This window comes from Narcine bancroftii, unplaced genomic scaffold, assembly GCF_036971445.1.
Source record: "Narcine bancroftii isolate sNarBan1 unplaced genomic scaffold, sNarBan1.hap1 Scaffold_185, whole genome shotgun sequence".
Lineage (NCBI taxonomy): Eukaryota > Metazoa > Chordata > Chondrichthyes > Torpediniformes > Narcinidae > Narcine > Narcine bancroftii.
The window spans coordinates 16,612-41,261 of record NW_027211920.1 but is presented as its reverse complement, the minus strand read 5'-3'; positions in this window follow the sequence as shown (position 1 = coordinate 41,261).

The following is a 24,650-nucleotide window of genomic DNA, read 5'->3' as shown; positions in this document are numbered from 1 at the left end:
AGGGGTACGACTGGTCCTTTTGCTCTGGCCCTGATGCAGAATGTGGACATTCGAAATACACTGGCTTCAACCTGTTGTTGGAAACAGTGTTACCTTTTCCATTCCTGTCAATAACAAAACACTATGAATGGTGTCATAAGACCTGGAAAGAACCATCGTAAATGAGCTAAAGTGGTTTACGAACAACATCATGTCAAAGAAACACACGAGTACAGTCTTGACAATCATTTGGCACATCCACTGCAGAAGATGCTGCCACATAGGAGAACATCAGAGTTATCTCATTTTCTCAAAGAAAATCAAGAAAACTGACCTGTTCATGGAGCACTGTGTTTGGACTCAGATTCACAAACTCACCTGGCAAGGTCAGCATACAGTCATAGACTAGCTCTACCACTAAACATCTATGATCTGCCCTCAGAGCTGTAGTCACGCAAAGAAGAACCATGGGCAAACGTTCGCTTCATGTAGATGATTTGCCACCTGCTGTCAATGGTGCTTTCGATCGTCAATGAAAATGCTCAAAGAAGCTGTTGGCCTGAAATGCTTAGCCGTAATTCAGGTAGTGACCAGAGGATCAGTGAGAGCTCAGACCAATGCTGACTCGAACTGAGACCCTCGATCTGTTGTAATTGTGCCCAGAACACCAAAAGATGGAATCCAATGATCCACAAAAGCCCAAGCAATTGTCTCTGCAGAGATGCCGATGATAGGAATTTCGTCCTTCCACCTGGTAGTCCTGTCCTCACCCGTGAGCAGAGAAGTACATTGCCGAGATGGCGGAAGTGGACCTTCCAAGCCACAAGGTGCATGTGCTGGAAATGGGAATCCAAAACAACAAAATCCCCCAGCTTGAATTTCATGTGCCTGGAGACTTTAGGGCGTTGACTTAGCAAGCAAGTCCTTGCCCATAATCCAACATTCTGTTTAACACGAAGCCAGGTAAGATGTTCCTTAACCAGTTTGATTGATGCTCTTCTACCAGGAAGAGATAGATTGTGAAGAGAAAATCTCCTGCCTCATAGCCACCCACACAAACAGCCTCGTCCTTTCTGTTGGGGGAAAAAAATCACAAACCAACTTTTCACCTGATTCATCCAGCATCACATCTTGAAAATGGAGACCAGAGTTGATCTGGTTTCACTGGATGAAATCGGCATCAGTGTGCCGTGCATGAGCCATGGCACTGAAATCGATGGCAGTAGTTTTATGTAATGTCAAGCCTGAATAGGGCACCAGCCACAGCATTCACTTTTCCTCAGATGTGCTGTGTGTCCAATGAAAATTGTAGGATGAAGTCCAAATGCCGAATCTCTCTGGGCAAATAGAGATGTGTGCTTCTACTTGCAGTATGCAGAAGAGGCTGGTGGTCTGTACAAATGGTCAAAGAATGACCTTCCAATAAAAAACTGAAATATCGAATTAGAAAATGGGATTCATGAGAGAATTACAAAGAAATTTATTTCAAAATTGTATCTACTATTTCAAGAGGAATCTCCAAATCCAAACTTGAATAAATCAAAAGAAGGATGGGAATTGGATTTGGGAACTGAAATTGACTCTTTTTGCTGGTCTGACGTTTGTTGGGACAATAATTATTGTTTTTGATAGATTAGTTAATTATAACTTTATTCATCAATTATATTTAAAGCTACAACAATTAATTTATTCCTAATTTTTCAAATTCATATTTTAGATTGGCACATAAACTGGTACATTTATACATTATATCTGGAGATATCTCAAGGTGACATCATTTTGGAAAAATGTGGGCAAGTATTTGGAACAAATTATCATAATGTTTACCATTAACACCTGAGCTTTTACTTTTGGGAAATGTATATGATTTGGAAGCCTAATTCAATTTCTCAAAGAACAATTAATTATTTTTATGTCGCATTGGCAGTTACCAGGATTTGTATAACAATTCCATGGAAATCTGAATCCCATCTTAAAATTGATTGTGGGGAAATGCAAAATTGTATTCCCTTAGCAAAGGTGACTTATAATATTCGAACTGGGTATGATACATACTTCAAAGTTTGGAAACCATATTTAGATATGGGTTTGGATATCTAATGTATTCACTTCTCCACCCCACCACCACTTTTCTTTAATCTTAATGGTTGAAACTTATCATGTTGGTTTCATTCTACTATTTTATTAATATCCTGCCTTTCCTTTTGGGAGGGAATAGTTATCACAGTAGCTTTGCACCTAGATCTGTATTTTTTATCTTTTATACTTTTTTCTCTTCTCACTTTTCTATACAGTTCAACCATTTATTTTTTTTATTCTATTTTCATAATTGTAAGTTTCATTTGGATACGATTCTATAATTATATTGAACTGTATACAAAACTATACATATATTTTTTTTAAAAACTGAAATATTTCACTGCGAGATAGATAGCTAAGAGTTCTTGCTGAAATGTACTATATTTTCCTGAGCTGGTGACCACTTGGCTGGAAAAAAAATGTCAAAGTTTCCAATTGCCCACAGACTCGTTGTTCGAACACTGGTCCCACAGCACTGACAGATGCATCTGTGGTAAGAGAGCAAGGCCTTGGGCATTTGATGTACAAGCTTAGTGGCCTTTGTAAGAACAGTGTTCACATCATGGAAAGCATACACGGCATCGTCTTTCAAAGTTAAGGTCTTTTTGAAACAGGCATCAGATCCTTTGAGTCATTCAGCAAGAGGTAATAGAGATGCTGTGGCATTCACCAGGGAACAGCAATAAAAATTCCTCCAACTTAAAAACCATCACAACTGGCCAACCTTAATGGCGGGAAGAAATTCTCAAAATTCACGCATTTCCCATTCATCAGGCAAAATACCATGTTGCATAACTCTAGGTCCCAAAAATACAAGATCAGAAGCACCAGAAACATTTTCCTGGGATTGATCACGATGCCACATTCCTCAGGTCTTGAAAACAATGAGATAAGGTGGCTCTTGTGCTCCTCTTCATCCACACTTACAACCAGGATCTGATCGATCAACACAAGCACCAAAAAAACCCAAGGCCATTGAATTAGTGGTCCATAAACCACTGGAATGTCTGAGCTGCATTTCATAGACTGAATGCTGAATGGGAGCATCACTGCTGTCTTCGTGACATCCGGAGACTCAAATTGAATCTAATAGTAAGTAGGTACTAGATCTATTTTAGCAAATGCATATTTGCTGTGGAGGTTTGCTGAGAAGTCTTGTAAATTTGGAATATTGTATCAGTCAGGCACGGTGGAATTGTTCAGGGTACGATCATCTCTGCAAGGCCGCCAATCCCTAGTTTTTTTCAGAACCATATGCAACCGTGAAGCCCAGCAGCTGTCAGATCTGTGGAATATGCCCAACTCTTGCCAATCCAATCTTGCGATTTTAAGATAATCTGGGGGTATTAGAAGCCTGCGTCTCAGACCCTGCCTTTATATGGTGGCTTATTGCATGTCTGTACACCGTTACGATGGGGTCATGAGGCAAGGAAAACACGAGTAAGGCTTGGAAAGGGCAGGAATCAGGTTGAAGGTTTGTCAGGCAGCAGGTGGCATTGGAAGGACAACAAATGCAGCTCACTTGCATTCAAGAGCTGCAGTCCACACAACGTTTTTTCAAATACATCATGGAAAAATGTGACAAGAAATTCACTCCCAAAATGGAATTTGCCACATTTACAACTGAAAAACTACCCAAAAAGATGGCAAGACTAAAATGAAGCATGAGTAACCTCTGGCCATGTTTGAATAAGAGAATCATTTGTAGCTGAAAGAACACATGACATATTAGAAAGACTATGTTCATCAAGGATTGGAGGGACCGGCACCGATCGAAACTGACAGAAAATTTTGAACTTTTACATAGAGATGGCAAACAAATAACCTACTCCAACAATTGCCTCGAATGTTTCCATTTTTATCAGTTGCCTTCGATAATCTCTCTCAAATGAGAACAAGATCCCAAAACAAAGGAGGAGAACCATGCCACCAGGCCCATTGAGCCTGCTCCATAAATACACACTGAGCTACTCTACACTCCTTCCAATTTCCACCCTTTTCCCCATATCCCTTCATGCCCTCACTAACGAGATACTTGTCTATTTCTTGTTTGAATACTCCCAGTGATCTGGCTTCCACTACTGTATGAGGCATTAAGTTCCACAGCTCCATGACCCTCTGGCAAAAGAAGTTCTTCCCAATCTCTGTTTTGGATGGATAACCTCTAATTTTCTTGTCATCGATTCACCCACCAAGGGAAACATCTTACCCGCATCCACCCTATCTAAACCTTTCAAAATAAAAAATGTCTCCATGAGATTTCTTCTTTAATTTCCGATATCCCAATGAATATAACCCAAGAGCTGTCAAACACTCCTCATACATTATATTTTGCATTCTGGGAATCATTCTCGTCATTCTCCTCTGCACCCTCCCCAACAACATTACATCCTTTCTCAGATAGGGGGCCCAAAACTGCACCAAGACTCAAAATGAGGTCTCACCTGTGCCCCATAGAGCCTCATTAACACCTCTTTACTCTTGTACATATTTCTCTTGAAATGAATGCCAACATAGCATTCGCTTTCTTCATTACTAATTTCACCTGGTCATTAACATCTTCGAATAAATGTTCTGGGTTTAATTTTTTTAAATTATGTTGTGGTTCCTTTTCATCACCTTTTTGGAAGCTGAATTCACAAAATTTTCCAAATATTTTTTCAGCAATAATTCTGTGGTACAGAGGATTACTCATCTTTCCTAGAGGTTAAAAGTTGCATTTTGATTTTGTTGTCTCAACTGAACATTGTACAAGGTGAAGGCCGATTAAAATGGATTCAGTAATGATGGCCTTCAACTTTGCATTATTGCTGTGGCTACACAGCTTGAATGATAAACTGCTGTTTCTACAGGGAATTAACTCATGGAAATGTTCTAAATACATTCATTGGAGATAGACCTCTGTGAAATGTTTACTGCCCATCGACAACAATCCTTGAAAAGAGATGAATCATCACCCAACAGAGCAGCCCAGGAATAGGACATTTGGTGAACAATGTCTGTGGTGACCATGATGCTCATTTAAATTAATCCCATCTGTCAGCACATGGTCCATACACATCACCCATTCCCTATTGTTCATGTGCCCAACCAAAACCCTCTTAAATCGTGGTGATTTCACCACTATCCTGGCAGCGTGGACCAGACTCCCACCGCACTGTGCAAAAACCTGCCTCACTTCTCTCCTTTTCCCTTCTCATGTTCAATATAGGCATCGTAGTATTTTTACATCTCCCACAGGGGAGGGGGAAGAAGAAATCTACCTTCTCCAGGACTACAATAATTGGATAAATTTCAACCAGGTCATCACTCAGCTTCCAATGCTCCAGAGAAAACTATCCAAACTATCCTCTCCTCAGACCCAATGCTCTATCCCAAGCAACCCCCTGATAAACTCCTTTTGTCATGCAGCAACTAGAATTGCAGAAAACACTCGAAATGTGGCCAAAATAACACCAAAGTCCCTATATTTTTCAAGGCATTTGGACAAGTAACTGAGAAAAATTACATTTTAGACACATGGTACGTCAAGATCAGAAGGATTGGAGCATTATTGTTCAAGTGACACAACTTTAAAAAATAACATCTAACTTTATGAAGAATGTGATACAACAACAGGAAAAACGGGTGGAATCAGACACATTCTATGAGCATTGGGAAGCAAAGAAAAACGAATTGGTTTTCCATCTCTTCCAAAGCGACCCAATGACCCCGACAGGTCCTCACCGACCTGCGACCGTAGTACCACAATGGTCGCGTCCTGGGAGGGTGCCCACGATGGTCGCAAGTTGGGGTTTTGACCGCGTGTGAGGACCCCTGAAGTCTTAGAGCCTATTTTTAAAATCAAATGATTTGACAAACGAGAACAGAGACACAGGGCACAAAAGACCCAAAATGTACGGATTGACTTTGTGACTCAGGGTCCATTGGCTGGGGCAGCCATCTTAATATCTGTACGCATGCGCCAGACGTCAGTTGGCGCTTGCGCAAACAGTTCACTTCGTGGCCCTCAATCGGCACATGCGTATCTGCAAGATATGCGCAAACTCATCAAGCATGCGCCAACTAGACTTGCCAATCACGTTCCGCGCCCCCTCCCGCTGCAAGTAACACCGCGGCCTCCAGCCTCGCCCTATCGACACCATCAGGCCTCGCACCGACGCCTCAGTTTCACCCAAACACCCCGCTGATACCGGCCGCTCCCGGGTATGGCCCAGCGGGCTGCTGGTTGCCCGTTTTCCCTGGACCACGCGGCTGTGGATCCCGGCGCCGCCGCCAACTTCTTCCCGTTGGGCCAGCGGAGACACGACGGAACCTGAGCAGACGATGCCGCCGCAAACGTCCCGCCTCCCCACAGCACAAGCCAATCAGCCTGCGAATCCGCCCATCAATCCAACCCGACTTCAGCGTCCAATCAAATAGCAGCCTCACCGAATCAGCCCATTGGCTCGCGCAACTGAAGCAACCAATCAGCGAGCGATTGAGCGAACACACAGGTGAACCCAATCAGCATCGCAAGACAGAACACAAAGGCAGTGGAAGGAGCAGGAGACCTTTCGGACCTTTCACTTTCAACTACCCCAACAACTCAATCAAATCCTTGGGAAACACAGGATCACTTTGTCTTGGCTCCAGGATTCCTCTGATCTTAAGAAATACATTGTACCCCAACTGCAAGGGAGACTATTTATTATCAAACTTTCCTTCATATTTATTACCGCTTCCAATTTAATGGAGGACACAAGTGGTTGTGTCAGCCAGCTGGACCGCCTCGGGGAACCTCATGGAGCAGTCAATCATGGTGAGAAGGTAACTCATCCCGCGGGAGGCCGGAAGTGACCCCACAATGTCATTGTAGATGTGGCTGAACCTATGTGATGCTGGCTCGAATGTCTGGGGTGGTGCCTTCACGTATGTCTGCATTTTGGTCATCTGACAGAGTGTACAGGCCTTGGCCCACTGACAACCTGTTTCTGAAGGCTCAGCAAGACAAACCTATTGACCACCATTTTGACAGTACTGATGGCCGGGTGCGTCAGGTTGTGCACCTCATCATAAAACTGCCATCTCCATGCTGTCGGCACAATGAGGTGGGATTTGCCATTGGAATGCCGCAGAGGAGCGTCTACTTACCAGGGTCGATGTTAACATCCTCCAGCCTGAGCCTGGACACTGCTGTCTTGCTTGCAAGAATATCAGGGTCATCCTGCTGTCCCCTGCCGAGGGCTAAATAGTCTTTTCACTGGGACAGGGCCTGGTCAGACTTGATTGCGGGGGTGGGGCAGTGCATCACCCACGATGTGTTGAATGTCTGTAGTGAACTCAGACTCATATGAGAGGAGTCGCTGCTGCTTGGCCGACCACAGGTCCAACACTTTATGGAAGGCAAAAGTTAATGGCTTCTAGTCCATGAAGACACTGAATTGTCTACCTTCCAAAAATACTTTAAGTGCCTGACTGCCAGGTACAGCACCAATTGCTCTCAGTCAAAGACACCGCATTTGAGTTCAGTTCATGTCTGCTAAAGAAGGACAGAGGCTGCCATTCCCCTTCGATGAATTGCTCCAGTGCACCCCCTACTGCTGTGCTGGAAGCATCTACTGTGAGAGTGGTGGGTGTCTCTGGCCTGGCGTGTACCACAAGGGTTGTGTTGGCCAGTGCGTCCTTGGCCTTCTGGAATGCCTCCAAATCCTCATTGTCCCAGGTAATGTTTTTACCTTTCTCCGCATGATGTGGGCCACTACCGGTATCAATCGGTGATAAAAATTAATGGTACCAGTGAATTCTTGCAGCCCCTTCATTATGTGGGGTTTGGGGAAGCACTGAACAACCTCTACCTTTTCAAGCAGGGTTTAGTTCCGTGCCTGTTGATTTGACCCCCAAGGAAGTCGAACGTTTCCAACCTGCACTGGTACTTAGCAAGGTTTATATAGTATGTCCAAATACCTCCAGCCAGGTGCACAGTCACATTCAATAGGGTAGAGAATTCCAAGGATATTTCATTTTCATTGAAGACTTTTCTTAAAGTCTAAGCAGCCGATCGGTTATTGGGAAATTGTGACACTTGGTGAGCCTTTTAAATGCCCCTAAGATTTCAGCCTTCACCACCACTCCAGTTCTTGGGCTCGTCCCATGTCCCTGACCTGGTACGCATACATTGCATCCCCTCCCCTTGTCACCCTCCTGTTGCTCCACCCCGAGCCAGTGGTGAAAGTGGTTTCTGTCCCAACAGGTGTTGGGGACCTCAACCAGGGAGCAGAGCCGGGAGATGAACCTCAACTGCATCTAATTCACATTCCCGCAGATCAACGCACGACCGTGGGCCAAGGTGAGTGACCCATTGGTGAACAGGAGCTCCGGGGGTGGTCTCCATCCTCTGGGTTCATCCCCAATACTGTCCCCTGTCACCCACCAGGCCCATCTCCAAACCCCCATCTCCCACCAGGCCCATCTCACACACCTCTGCCCTGGCAGTTACCAGAGCAGTTTCCCTCTTCATGTGGGGATCCAAAATGGATGGAGTGGGAAGGAGGTCCGTGTACGTCACCAGACTATGGTGTTATGAGCCCAAAGGACCCCAAAACCCAGCAGCAATAGACATTCACCAGGACAAGTAGTTGCGCGAGTCAAGGGTTGATTCGGTGAGGCCGCTATTGGATGAGACGCTGGGGTCGGGTTGGATTGATGGGTGGGTTCGCGGGCTGATTGGCTCTTGCTGTGAGGAGGCGGGACGTTGGCGGCGACGTCATCTGCTCGGGGTCCGTCGCGTCGCCGCGGGCGCGAATGGGAGGAAATTGGCGGAGGCGCCGGGACCTTCCTCAGCCGCGCGGTCCAGGGAAAACGGGCGACCGGCAGCCCTCCGGGCCCCACCCGGGAGCGGCCGGTACCGGCGGGGTGTTTGAGTGGAGCCGAGGCGTCGGTGCGAGGCCTGATGGCGCCGACAGGGCGAGGCCGGAGGCCGTGGGGTAACTGGCAGCGGGAAGGGGCGGGGGAGGGGCAAGAAGAAGTTTTGGAAGTCTGGTTGGCGCATGCGCGGTGGATTTGCGACTTGGAGTTGGGTTTGCGCATGTGCGGCTAATAGGCACGTGCCGACTGACGGGCCACTCAGCAAAGCCACAAGTCGCGCATGCGCACTGAAATTAAGATGGCTTCCCCAACCGATGGACCCTGAGACACTGAGTCCCAAAGTCAATCCGCACATTTTGGGTTTTACGTGTCCCGTGTCTCTGTTCCCCTTTGAAAATCATTTTATTTTAAAAATACACTCTAAGACTTCAGGGCTCCTCGCACGGGGGGGAACTCCGACTTGCGACCATTGTGGTATCTGACTGAACTTTTGGGTTCCATTGCGGTCGCAAGTCGGGAAGGACTTGTCGGGGTCATTGGGTCGCTTAGGAAGGGATGGAAAACCAATCCATTTTTTTTTTGCTTCCAAATGTTCATAGAATGTGTTTGATTCCATCCGTTGTTCCTGTTGTAGTATCACATTCTTCATAAAGTTAGATGTTATTATTTTAAAAGTTGTGTCTCTTGAACAATAATGCTCCAATCCTTCTGATCCTGACGTACCATGTGTTTAAAATGTAATGTTTCTCAGTTACCTGTCCGAATGGCTTAAAAATATAGGGACTTTGGTGTTAAAAATACAGGGTAAAGATTTCACCAATCCTTTTGAATTTATGATCTCTGGGATTTCTGGACATGTTTTCTATTTAGGTTGGTGTATCATGCAGACCTGTTTGGTTGCAGCAAGTAAGAAGTTATCGCCTTGTAGCATCTGCTGTGGCAGCGCTACCAAATAAAGAGACATCCACCCAAGGTGAGAGTAAACCAAAGACTGGCTTTACTGTTTTAAATTCCCCACATGTGCTCGCTGGCCCACCCACTTCTGGTGACGTACTCCCTGACTTCCCGATTTACGTCATTGTGTCATGGCGTCACTCTCCAGCTGTCTGCCTCTACATGGAAGTGGAGGGCTCCTCAGCCCATACATGGTGCTAGGAGTGGGCTCCTTCTCGTCAGTGAAGGGGAGTCCGTGCCATCTTGGACTATCCGAGTGTGGCAGTGATTTGGCCTCTTATTGCTCACCTGGTCACTTGGCATGCTACAATCTCAGTGTTTATAAGCGGGAAATTCTTTCAATGTTTCATTCAACTTTATTACAGAATTCTTCCTAGATTATCTGTGTACCATTGAAGGTTATGGGTTTTCTTGAACAGGGATCATGATTTTACTCATAATTTGGTGAGCCAATGGATGGGACATTTTTTGCTCATGCCCCATGGGAATCGAAATAAAAATGTAGTGACAAAATTAGGAAGGTTTGTTGACCCTTCTTTTTAAGCAGGATGTCATGATGATGTTCATCTTGCATATGATTTGTCAGTTCTTAATGGCAGCTGCCATATTGGCATTGCAAGGAGAGATGGGAAATGGGTCAGGTCCTTGATGGTCCCAGTAATGCAATGTGGAAAGATGTCATGGGGCTGAATGTGGTTTAGGGAGGGAGAGGGTAGAGTATTAATTTTTAAGAAACGTATGTTGCCAGCCACCTATCAATATTTTTTATCAAATAGAAACTCCTGCTGGTAGAACCCATTTCCTACTTTGAACATTCCCAATGTCATTATCTAAGCAGATATTGTTCAATCTCACTTCTCCTTCTTCCAAGTTATCTGGATGCAAGCAATTCTTCTGCTGTGCACAGAATGGAACGTTTCTAAATTTCACCAGGTTTTGGTGCTCGAAAGGTAAATGTTTCCTGCTCAGGAAGGTTCTTGTAGGGTTTTTAGAGATTTGTTGTTCCAGGATTTCCACAACTGAGGTACCTTCATTAGTCACCTCAATGTCTGGCTGAGGAAACTTGCCCCATCAGAATTTTCCAGATGGTAACTTCTTTTTGCAAGCTATTACATAGTTCCATTCCTCTTATTCCAAACAACAGGAGTTCTTTCTTCTGCTCAAGCTGTTGTTAGATAAACAAAACCCACGTGTGACTTTCCTCTAAGCACCCTACAGAAAAGTACTTGTAGCCATCCTGGCTCCATTTCCAAACAATGGTCATTCATTTTATGACATCAGTTCGACTAACACCAACTTGTGAATGTGAATAACTTTCTCCAGAGATCTTCAATATTTCTTCAGTCTTTCAAATAAAATGTTTTATAATATATGTGTGTGTATGTATGTAACCTACTCTAAATCTTACCAAAATCCCAAATATTACCAAATTCTCCAAATATATTTATCCATTACAATATCACGTAAGGTGCATTTAAGAGACTCTAAAACAGGTTTACATGGGTGAAAGAAAAACAGGGTTGTAGCGGACGCCATGCCACCGTCAGTTCACAGACTTACCTGACACATCGCAGGCTAACAGTGCTGGGCACCAAAGTACAGTGAGTGGATCAGATGAAGCCCCTGCCTAAAGGGACGGGGCACAAATGGCTGGTAGCTTTAACCTGCTGGTCCTCTGGACCAGGTGTTCACTAATGTTCTCATTGAGAGGCAGGGAATAAAAGGTCTGTATGTCTGCAATAAACCAGTCTTGAGTTGACTACCTTTGTATGTGTTTTCCTTTATTTAGTAGCATCTACCGCAGTAGCTGCTACAGGGTTTTTTTTTGTTAGAAATATCAAGATCAACAAAACATCGTGTGTCAAAGGGCTTGTACCGTGCCGTAATATTCTGTTATTTCTGTTATTGCTTGATTTGAATATCTGTTGTAAGCTCTGTGAGACTTCAATAATGTAGCAAATTTGGGCAGCAACATTGCAGTCAGAAATTTGTATCTCCTGGTTGACTTGAGTTTTTTACCTTTTCACACAATGCTTTATAGTTCTGGTCAGTAAGAAAATAAATATTGTGCATGTTGAATATGTCATTATGTCTGAAAGTAACACTGGAAAAGAGTCATTAACACCAAGGTAAATAGCACCCTGTAGTGGGTGGTGCAGTTTCCTGATGGGCACAAGTTATCCCTCAGTGGCTACAGTGATGTGAAACTGTGGGTAAATTATTTTGATTTATACATGGCAAAATTGGCTGTTGTTTGTTCCAATTTCAGGTAGATGAGATTGCAAAGAGGGTAAGGATAGAAAATAGTTGGGGAACAAAACTGGGGCTTGCATTTGATGGTGTGAAAGTCAAAATGGAAACTCAGAATAGGCTAATCTGATTAAGCAAGCCACTGGCTCTTATACTTCCACCAGAAGTGAATTGAATTTTGAGGCATTTACGGTGGGTAATTTCAAAGTCTGTTGATTGTAAGAATAAATTAAGAGCCCTTTTGCCCCTGGCTGTGCTGAAAGATTGTTTTGTTTATTAAATCTTTCTGAGAGGGAGAATAGACTGAAGCTACTTTACTACTCGTTGTTGATGAATCTTGCAGTAGGATCTTTCAACTAATTACAGACTCCTAATTCCTCCCCCTCCTCGGTCATTTTCTCCTGCAATCTACATCATTTACCACCATCGAGGGATTCTCATGCAGGGTAAAGTTTCACAATCACCTCCTCCAACCATGTCTGTTCTCTCTGTGGCAGGAAACCCAATGCAGAGTAAATGACAGATTGGCTGAGCACCTCCAATTTGATCACAATGGCCATCTTGGCTCATGGTCACAAGCCGTTTTAAGTTCCATTCCATTCTCACACTGACCTTTGTCTTCTGCCTCCTCCATTGTCAGGGTGAGGTCAAATCCAGAGGAACCATCTCTTATTGCATTTGTGACTCGATAGTATGCATATGGAATTTTCCAAAATCATGTAACCTGTCCACCACCTCCCCCCTCCACAGGTTTCACTCTCTCTCCTGCTGATTCACCAAGTTCCCCTCGTATTCTCCCTTCCAAACCGATAACTTTTAAATGTGGGCAGAGAAATGGCAGATGGAGTTTAATCTGGGCAAGTGTCTTGCTCTTCGAGAGGACTTGTCATACTGTTGCATAGAGGGATCTTGGGGTACAAGCGTGAGCTCCTTGAAAGTGGCAACACAAGTGTAGGGTGTTAAAGAAAGTATTCTTCATTGAGCAGGGTATTAAGTATTAAATGTGATTAGGCCACATTTTGAGTATTTTCTGCAATTCTAGTTGCTGCATGACAAAAGGAATTCATCTGGGGTTTGCTTGGGATAGAGCATTGGGTCTGAGGAGAAGTTGGACAAATTTGGATACTTTTCTTTGGAGCATGGGAGGGTGAGAGATGACCTGGTTGAAATTTATCCAATTATTGTAGTCCTGGAGAAGACAGATTTCTTCTTTCCCGGCCCCCGTGGGAGATGTAAAAATACTACGATGCCTATATTGAACATGAGAGGGGGAAAAGGAGAAAAGTGAGGCAGGTTTTTGCACAGTGCGGTGGGGGTAGGGCCCACACAGCCAGGATAGTGGTGAAATCACCATAATTTAAGAGGCATTTGGTTGGGCACATGAACAAGAAGGAATGGGTGATGTGTATGGACCATGTGCTGACAGATGGGATTAATTTAAATGAGCATCATGGTCACCACAGATATTGTTCACCAAATGGCCTATTCCTGGGCTGCTCTGTTGGGTGATGATTCATCTCTTTTCAAGGATTGTTGCCGATGGGCAGTAAACTTTTCACAGAGGTCTATCTCCAATGAATATATTTAGAACATTTCCATGAGTTAATTCCCTGTAGAAACAGCAGTTTATCATTCAAGCTGTGTAGCCACAGCAATAATGCAAAGTTTGAAGGCCATCATTACTGAATCCATTTTAATCAGCCTTCACCTTGTACAATGTTCAGTTGAGACAACAAAATCAAAATGCAAATTTTAACCTCTAGGAAAGATTAGTTACCCTCTGCAATACAGAATTATTGCTGAAAAAATATTTGGAAAATTTTGTGAATTCAGCTTCCAAAGAGGTGATGAAGAGGAACCACAACAAGATTTAAAAAAATTAAACCCAGAACATTTATTGGAAGACGTTCATCTCAATAAACATGTTCAGGTTCAGTGATGCTCGATTCTGGAATGGCATGTGGCAGTAATAAAAGGAATGCAGGATAGATATATTCCAAGGAAAAATAAATTAATGATTTGGATTGTGGTTTAAATGGTTTTGTGGCCAAATTTGCGGAGGTCACCAAGATAGGGGACAGAGTAGGAAGTGGAGAAACCGTAAAGTTGCAGAAGGGTATAAACAGATTAGGAAACTGGGCAAAATGATGGCAGATGAGATTTAACACCAAGAAATTTACTGTTGTACATTTTGGCAGTGGAAATAAACAGGAAGCATACTATTTGGATGGGATGAAAATTCAGACCTTGGATGTGCAAAGGGACCTGGGTGTCCTTGTGCAAGGAAACCTAAAAGTTAATGACCAGGTGAAATTGTTCATGAAGAAAGCGAATGCTATGTTGGCATTCATTTCAAGAGGAATAGTGTACAAGAGTAAAGCGGTGTTGACGAGACTCTATGGGGCACTGGTGAGACCTCATTTCGAGCACTGGGTGCAGTTTTTGGCCCCCTATCTGAGAAAGGATGTGATGTTGTTGGAGAGGGTGCAGAGGAGAATGACTAGGATGATTCCCAAAATGCAAAGGATAACGTACAAGGAGTGTTTGACAGCTTTTGGGTTGTATTCATTGGAGTACAGGAAATTAAAGAAGAAATCTCATGGAGGGATTTTGTGTATTGAAAGGTTTAGATAGGGTGGATGCGGGTAAGATGGTTCCCTTGGTGGGTGAATCGAGGACAAGAAAATTAGAGGTTATCCTATAAAACAGAGATTAGGAAGAACTTGTTTCGCCAGAGGGTCGTGGATCTGTGGAACCGCTGCCACATACAGTAGTGGAAGCCAGATCACTGAGTATTAAATCAAGAAATAGTTTTGTTTCAGTTTACGGAGCAGATTCGATGTTCCTTTGTCCTCATTTGGGAGAGATTATCGAAGGCAACTGAGAAAAATGGAACAATTCTAGGCAGTTGTTAGAATAGGTTATTAGTTTGGCATCTCTATGTAAAACTCCAAAACTATCTGTCACTTTGGAGCGGTGCCTGTCCCTCCAACTCCTGAGGAACATAGATTTGCTAATATGTCATGTGTTCATTCAGCTACAAATGATTCTCTTATTCAAATATGCCCAGAGGTCACTTGCATTTCATTTCAGCTTCACATCGTTTTGGGTGGGTTTTCGGTTGTAAATGTGGCCAGTTCCACTTTGGGAGAGAATTTCTTGTCACATTTTTCAGTGATGTATTTGTCAAAATGCCATTGTGTGGACTGCAGCTCTTGAATGCAAGTGAGCTACATTTATTGTCCTTCCAATGCCATCTGCTGCCTGACAAGCCTTCAACCTGGCTCCTGCCCTTTCCAAGCCTTGCTCAAGTCTTTTCCTCGCCTCGTGTCCCCATCATAATGGTGTGCAGACATGCAATAAGCCACCATATAAAGGCAGGGTCTATGAGACGCAGGCTTGTAATACCCCAGATTATCTTAAAATCTCAAAATTGGAATGGCAAGAATTTTGCCTAGCCCACAGATCTGACAGCTGCTGGGCTTCACGATTGTATGTGGTTCTGAACAAACTAGAGATTGGCAGCCTTGCAGAGATGATCGTCCCCTGAACAATTCCACCATGCCTGACTGATACAATATTCCAAATTGACAAGACTTCTCAGCAAACCTCCATGGCAAATCTGCATTTGCCAAAATAGATCTAGAATGTGCTTACTATTATATTCCATTTGAGTCTTTGGATGTCACAAAGACAGCAGTGATGCTCCCGTTCGGCATGTTTGTGTTTCTGAGAAAACCATTCGGTCTATGGAATGCAGCTCAGAAATTCCAGTGGTTCATGGAACACGAACTCACTGTCCATGAGTTTGTTTGGTGCTTGTGTTGATTGAGGAGATCTGGTTGTAAGTGTGGATGAAGAGGAGCACAAGAGCCACCTTATCTCATTGTTTCTAAGGCTTGAGGAATGTGGTACCATGATCAATCCCAGGAAAGTGTTTCTGGTGTTTCTGATCTTGTATTTTTGGGAGCTAGAGTTATGCCACATGGTATTTTGCCTGATGAATGGAAGTGCGTGAAATTTGAGAATTTCCTCCCTCTGTTACGTTTGGCCAGTTGTGATGGTTTTGAGGTATGAGGGATTTTTATTGCTGTTTCCTGGTGAATGCCACTACACCTCTTGCTGTACGACTCAAAGGATCTGATCTCTGCTTCAAAAAGACATTATCTTTGGGAGACCATCCTGTTTATGCTTTCCATGATGTGAACACTGTTCTGACATATGTCACTAAGGTTGTACATCAAATGCCCAAGATCTTGCTCTCTTACCACAGATGCATCTGACAGTGCTGTGGGAGCAGTGTTCGAACAACGAGTCTGTGGGCAATTGGAACCTCCGTTGTTTTTTTTCAGCCAAGCGGTCACCGGCTCAGGCAAAGTATAGTACATTTGGGCAAGAACTCTGAGCTATCTATCTCGCAGTGAAACATTTCAGTTTTTTTTTTAATTTATAGTTTTGTATACAGTACAATATAATACCAGAATCGTATCCAAATGATACATTGATCAAAATAGAATAACAAATAAATGGTTGTACTGTCCATAAAAGTGAGAAGAGAAGAAAAGTATAATGAAAAAAAAAACAGATCTAGGTTCAAAGCTCCTGTGATAACTATTTCCTCCCAAAAGGAAAGGCAGGACATTAAAAAAATATTAGAATTAAACCAACATGATAAGGTTCAACCATTAAGATTAATGAAAAGTGGTGGTGGGGTGGAGAAGTAAATACATTAGATATCCAAACCCATATCTAAATATGGTTTCCATATTTTGAATAATGTATCATACCCAGTTAATATTATACATCACCTTTGCTAAGGGAATACAATTTTGCATTTCCCCACAATCAATTTTAAGATGGGATTCAGATTTCCATGGAATTGCTATACATCTCCTGGCCACTGTCAATGCAACTTATAAAAATAATTAATTGTTCTTTGAGAAATTGAATTAGGCTTCCAAATCATATACATTTCCCAAAAGTAAATGCTCAGGTGTTGATGGTAAACATTATTATAATTTGTTCCAAAAACTTGCCCAGATCTTTCCAAAATGATGTCACCTTGAGACATGACCAAAGAGAATGTATAAACGTACCAATTTCTGTGCCACATCTAAGACATAAATTTGAAAAAATTGCAATAAATTAATTGATATAGCATTAAATATAATTGATGAATAAATTTGTAATTAACTAATCTATCAAAAACATTAATTACTGTCTCAACAAATGTCAGACAAGCAAAAAGGGTCAATTTCAGTTCCCAAATGCAATTCCCATCTTTCTTTTGATTTATTCAAGTCTGGGTTTGGAGATTCCTCTTGAAATAGTAGATACAATTTTGAAACAAATTTATTTGTAATTCTCTCATGAATCCAAATTTCCAATTCAATATTTCAGCTTTTTATTGGAAGGTCATTCTTACACAATTTGTACAGACCACCAGCCTCTTCTGCATACTGAAAGTAGAAGCACACATCTCTATTTGCACAGAGAGATTTGGCACTTGGAGTTCATCCTACAATTTTCATCGGACACACAGCATATCTGAGGAAAAGTGAATGCTGTGGCTGGTGCCCGATCCAGGCGCGACATTACATCCAACAATTGCCATCGATTTCACTGCCATGGCTCATGCACGGCACACTGATGCCGATTTCATCAGGTCAACTCTGGTCTCCATTTTCAAGATGTGACCCTGGATGAATCGGGTGAAAAGTTGGCCAGTGATTTTTTTTCCCCCAACAGGAAGGACTCTGCCGTTTGTGTGGCAGCTATGAGGCAGGAGATTTTCTCTTCATAATCTATCTCTTCCTGGTAGAAGAGCATCAAACAAACTGGTTAAGGAAGATTTTATCTGGTTTCATGTTGAACAGAATGTTGTATTATGGGCAAGGACTCGCTTGCTGGTTCAATGGCCTAAAGTCTCCAGGCACATGAAATTCAAGCTGGGGGATTTTGTTGTTTTGGATTCCCATTTCCAGCACATGCACCTTGTGGCTTGGAAGGTCCACTTCCGCCATCGCGGCAATGTACTTCTCTGCTCATGGGTGAGGACAGGACTACCAGGTGGAAGGACGAAATTCCTATCATCGGCATCTCTGCAGAGACAATTGCTTGGGCTTTTGTGGATCATTGGATTCCATCTTTTGGTGTTCTGGGCACTACTAAAACAGATCAAAGGTTTCAGTTCGAGTCAGCATTGGTCCGAGCTCTCACTGATCCTCTGGGCACAACCTGAATTATCGCTGAGCATTTCAGGCAAACAGCTTCTTTGAGCGTTTCCATTGACAATTGAAAGCAGGTGGTGATGCATCTCCATGGAGCGAACGTTTGGCCATGGTTCTCCTTTGCATGCCTACTGCTGTTAGGGCAGATCATGGATGTTTAGTGGTAGAGCTAGTCAATGGCTGTATGCTGACCTTGCCAGGTGAGTTTGTGAATCTGAGTCCAGGCACAGTGCTCAATGAACAGGTTAGTTATCTTGATTGTCTTCGAGAAAATGATTTGGCAGAGAATGATTCCAACTGAAACGGTATCTTCTTATGAACCAAAGTAGCAACACCTCGAGCTTTCGAATTAAATGGAGATGAAAAACATGTCCGACCCAATCTCTTTTCAATTTCATATGTTCTTTCTCAGACAAATGAGTTTCTTGCAAAAAAGCAAGATCAACCTTCATTTTCTTTATATATGCCAATATTCCCTTCCTTTCAATCGGATTATTAAGTCATTTAACATTAAAGGTCACATAATTTAAAAGAGCCATAACTTAATTTCCTCCTGAGATTGACACTTCACACAAGTAAATGCTCTTCACAAACCCCTCTTTTCAAAGAAGAAAATCCTGTAAAAAAACCTACGAGTATAAGAGTCGGATCCCCCTCTGTGGACCAGGTGCAGCTAATACCACAAGTGGCAGATGACTTTAGAAGTAGTCGAGTCAACCACCACCCCCCAACTGAACATTAAAACCCATCAGTCATCCCAGTGATAACACCCACATTGAGCTTGAGCTTCATCTTCAACAACACTCACCAATTCTGATTCCAACTTCTTTTCCCCATACCCATCCCAATCTTACCCTCGGACATTTTCCCCATTAATTCCTTCAAATCTGGGAAGGAATTCACAAAAGTTAATGCACCATAAGGACTTTCAAAACATGGAGACTGATCAGGCCCATAAAGTAAAGTAAACTTATACCCTTTCTTCCACAGAACTGCTTTGGCCAGATTAATCTCTTTCCGTCACTTAATAATCTCCTGACTTAAATCAGCATAAAATAAAACCATATTGCCTTGAACCATCGTAGGGCTTTGATCAAGGCGAGCTTTCTGAACCACAAGCCGCAAAATCATTTCTCTATCCTGATATCGCAAACATCTTAAAAGAACCGCTCTTGGCATTTGACCCGGAAAAGATTTTCTCCTTAACGCCCTCTGAGCCTGATCTAAAAAAACTCAACTCCCAACATCTCTGGAATCTATTTCCAAAAATAATTTTACAGGATTTGAATCTTCAATATCTTCCAGCAGACCAACTCTCTTAATATTATTACGACAACTTTGATTTTCCAACGAATCAATGTTTTGTAACAAATCTCTCTTCTGGACATCCCAGCCTGTAAATAAATCTTCAATATGATCCATTCTCTCTGCATAATGGTCCACACGATCCTTACAGTCATTAAAAACTTCTATCCTCTTAAATTGATCTTGTCCAGTGTCCACTGCTGTTAAACTCTTATTAATATCAACTTCAATAGATGTAATTTCTTCACACATACCAGCCATTTTTTTTCCTTCATACCAGCAAATTGATCATTTAAAGTTTCAAAACCTTAGTTCACAGAAGACATCATATTTTCATTTTGTTGGATCAGTACTGTAGAGGGGCCTTGAAGTCTGGGGAAGGTATCTGGTGAAACAACAGCTTTCATTGGAGAAGGAGATGTTCTTCAAGCCTCAGGCCTTCCTTCAGTGAGTCCAACTGCAGCAAGTAGTAAATCTTGCTCTTCTTCTTCTTGAACCTCTGAGTTGTCCTCCTCCACCTCTTCTCTTCCACATCATACCTGGCAGCCGGACTGTAGATCGGATCCAGAATTTCCTGCAAGTGAGAACATCTCCAGATGCTCCGCTGCATACAGGCAGTCCCCTTCCCGGTATCTAGAGCTCACATTCGGGCATTCACCCCCCACTCTCCTTAGTCAAGCCCGGCTCGTGTCGAATTCCTTACTAGCGCTCCTCCTGGCCCGGCCAAAAATCTTGGCGCCATCTTTCATCTTCGGATGTGCAGAGGATGCAAACATTTCTTCCAGCTGCTCCCGACTTGCACGTTGAGGCTTCGGATCCATGTCTAACTTGTCCTGAGGTTCCTTCTGGAAGGTCGGCCTTGCTTCTTCTGCACTTTTCACAGGTTGACAACCTAGGTTTTTTCTAAGTTGCTTGTAATGAAATGGTATTGTATGTACTGACCAGTACAGGCACGGGCTGGCAACCCCCCTCCTGATGACATCCTCTCCTGGATTCCTCCCTCGACTCCTCCCCTGTGATCCAGGCCTTCACTTCCCTCACTTGGACCCGGGCCTGCAGTCTTGTGTGTAATAAAGCCTATCGTTCCCCTCAGTCTTTGTCTCTGTGATAATTGGGGCAACTGATCGTGCCCAACACTGTTTTTTTTCTTTCTTCATTTCCAGAATTCTACAGTAGAAAATTATTGTTCAAAACATTGATAAAGTCAAACGAGACATTACAGTTCGAGTATTGAACAGTTCAGTCAGGGAGAGGTGTCTTCGAACTTCTTTTTCCTACGCCATCTTGCCACGAGACCCCCCCTCAGCTGACTCCTTGAACACCATCCAATCCATGGACTATAGGCAGACCTGCAGCTGTCTTCCCTCCCGTGACCACCTTCTGGTTGTCCTGATCTAGTAAGTGTTGTGAGCAATGTTAGGCCCCATTTCTAAGAGAGGATGTGATGGTCCAGACTTGTTTTACAAGAATGATCCTGGGGATGAGAGGAATAATGTTTGAGGAGCATTTGATGGTTCTGGGCCTGTACTCACCCGATTTTAGAATGATGAAGCAGGAGGTCATTGAAATCTGATGAATAGTGAAAGGGCTGGATAGAGAGGATGTTGCCAGTAGTGGGAGAGTTTAGGATCAGTGGGCACAACCTCAGAATAAAAGGATGTCTGCTTAAAATGGAGATGGAGAAATCTTTTCATCTCAAGAAGTGATTTTCAAACTCCTCCTCCACACCCCCACCCCCACCCCCTGGATCATATTCCACTTAATCCCTGTGCCAGAAGTGCTCTGTTAGTAAGGGATTACTTAAGGTGGAATGTGATTGGAAAGAAAAAGTTTGAAAACCACTGTTTTAATTGTACATCATTAACTTGTTCTGTGCGTGGTTTCATAACTCCATAGGAAATGGGCCAATGACAATTTATCTCAAGCAAAATCTTTCCTTCACAATTGGGTCGACTGCAGTCTTTCTCAGCCTTTTTTCCCATTCATATTCCACTTTAAGCAATCTCTTACTCATTTTTCGACACTCCAAGGAATAAAGTCCCAACCTGTTCAACCTTTCCCTGTAGCTCAACTCCTGAAGACCTGGCAGCGTCCAAGTAAATCTTCTCTGCACTCTATCAATCTTACTAATACCCTTCCTGTAGCTAGGTGACCAGAACTGCACACAATACTCCTAAGTGGGCCTCACCATCATCTTATCCAACCTCATCATAACTTCCCAACTCTTATTTTCAATATGTTAATTAATGAAGGCCAAGATGACAAAAGCTGTCTTTAGATCCCTGTCGTCCTGTGACACCACTTTCATGGAATTATGTAACTGTGTTTTATCTCTTGCTACCAATTTCTATAACTTGCTGTTCAATTTCATATCGTTGGCTTTTGGATTATTTTATTGTGTCCCTTGATCTAGAGAGTTCTGGCAGAGCAAAAGAATTTTGTTTTCTTTTGTCAGGTCAAATTTTGTCACATTGATCCAAAAACAAGTATTTTCACCATTCCTTCATTTCAGATTCTCTGCAGCTGTCGTATTGAACCTCACAGTGATGGCATCATGTTTGTCTTGTTTATCCTTTATCCCTCCATCCAGACAGATGTGTTGATCAACGAGTCGACTTCACTCATCCAGCAGCCAATTCTGCTGTTGGGCTTTTCATCCCACTTATTCAGTTTGTTATCTCTCCTCTTCTTTTTCTCAAAAAGAGAATCCGGTTTGTCTGATCATCTTCTTGAATCCCAGTGAAAGGTTATCAACCTGAAGGTTTTAAAGCCGATTATTTTTCCAGTAGATGGCTTGCCGAGTATTTCCAGCATTGAATTTTTATTTTACTGCCTTGGTGTATTACTGAGTGCTTTAAATAGTAGAAGAAATGTGGGTTGGGTTAAGTGGAGATGTCTTGATTATGGAGTGAATTTAGAAAAATAGACATAAAAGGGAAGGGAGCATGGAAATAGTTAATTCATCTTTTAAAATTGTTTTTTGAGCTATGATTGTTTTCTGATGTACGCGCAGTGTTCAGAATTAAAAATTTATTATGATGAACATGTCACAATATTTGTCATTTTGTGGCAACAATATAGGTGCAAATATTGCTATAAATTACATTTTTAAAAAAGAAATCTATTTGTGCAAAATGAAGAGTAAGTGAGAGAGTGACTGTGGTTCCTTGTCCATTCAGAAATCTGATGGCAGAGGGAGAGAAGCTGTGTTTGTACCATTGGGTGTTCGTCTTCAGGCTCCTGGACCTGTTTCCCTGGTGATAGCAGGGTGAAGAAAGCTTGGCCTGTGTGGTGAGGGTCCTTGAGGATAGAGGTTGTTTTCTTCAGACTCCGCCTCTTGGAAAAGTCCTTAATACGTGGGCCAAGGATGAAAGGGGAAAAGTTTAGTTGAAACATGAGGGGGAACTTCTCCACACAAGGTGGTGGGAGAGTGGAACAAGCTGCCAGCTGCATGAGGAAATATGAGCTCAATGTTAGCATTGAAGAATTTGGACAAGTTCAGGGATACGAGGGGGATGGAGGTCTCTGGACTGGATGCTCGTCAGTGAGACAAGGCAGAATAAGAGTTGTTTAGTGGGCGCACGAAAACATAAGACAGACAGCTGTGTACTCACCCATTTAATGGACTGTGCTTGGTGCAGCGTGCCGAGGAATGGCACGTTGATCTGTGGAGACTCCTGCCGGAAAGTGTGGGATACTCACGGGACTTTTTTTAAACTTGCCGGTAGCAAACACTTCATTATGTCCCACCTTGTCTCGTGGAGCCCGGTACATATAACCATATGACAATTTACAGCACAGAAACAAGCCATAACAGCCTTTCGAGTGCATGCCATTTCACATGAACCACTCCACTCCCTAACCATTCCCCAGCCCCTTCCCACACTCTGCCCATATCCTCCAACCCCCTCATATCCATGTACACATCCAACATTCTCTTCAATGACAGAAAGGACCCTGCCGCAACTATCTCTTCTGGAAGATCATTCCATTCTGCCACCACACTCTGAGTGAAGAAACATCCTCTAACATTTCTCCTGAAGTTTTACCCCCTTACCCTTAACTCATGCCCTCTTGTTCCAGCCTCCCCTGCCCTCAGTGGAAAGAGTCTACTCATGTCTTGCCTATCTATAACCTTCATAATTTTAAATACCTCTATCATAACCCCCTTCAATTGTCCACGTTCCAATGAATAAAGTCGCTGTCTCCTTCATCTTCCTCTGTACCCTAGATGTTGTAAGTCAGGCAACATTTTTGTAAATCTTCTCTGCACATGGCCTCACCAATGCCTTAAACAGCTATACTCTAGTCTATGCTATGATTTATGAAGGCCAGCATGTCACATGCCTTCTTAACTACCGTGTCTACATGGGAAACCACTTTCAAGGAAATCTGTACCATAACTCAAGATCCCTCTGTTCCTCTGCCTTCCTCGATGCCCATCCCTGAACTTCATATGTCATATTAACATTATTTTTTCCGGAATGCAGCACCTCATACTTGTCAACATTAAATTCCATCTGCCATCTTTCAGTCCACTTTTCCAAACAAACCAAATCCTGTAATCCAAGAAAACCTTCCTCACATTCCACCAGTCCCCCTAATTTTGTATCGTCTGCATATTTGATTACCCAGTTAACCACCCCCTCATCCAAATCATGAAAATAAATGATAAACATCAGGGGACCTAGCACCAATCCCTGAGTCACACCGCTCGTCACAGGCTTCTATCCTCACAGACAGTTGTCCACCATGACTCTCTGCTGTCTGTTTTACAGCCACCTCTGAACCCATCTCACTATCTATTAATCCCTAGTCACTGAACCTTCCTAACTAACTTTACATGCGGAACCTTATCAAAAGCCTTACTAAAATTCAAATAGATATCGTCAGCCACCCTACCTTCAGCCACTTGCCTTGTCACCTCTTCAAAACATTCAACAAGATTCATTAAAATGATTTTCTCTTCATAAACCCATTCTGGATGCCCCTGATCATTCCCTGCCT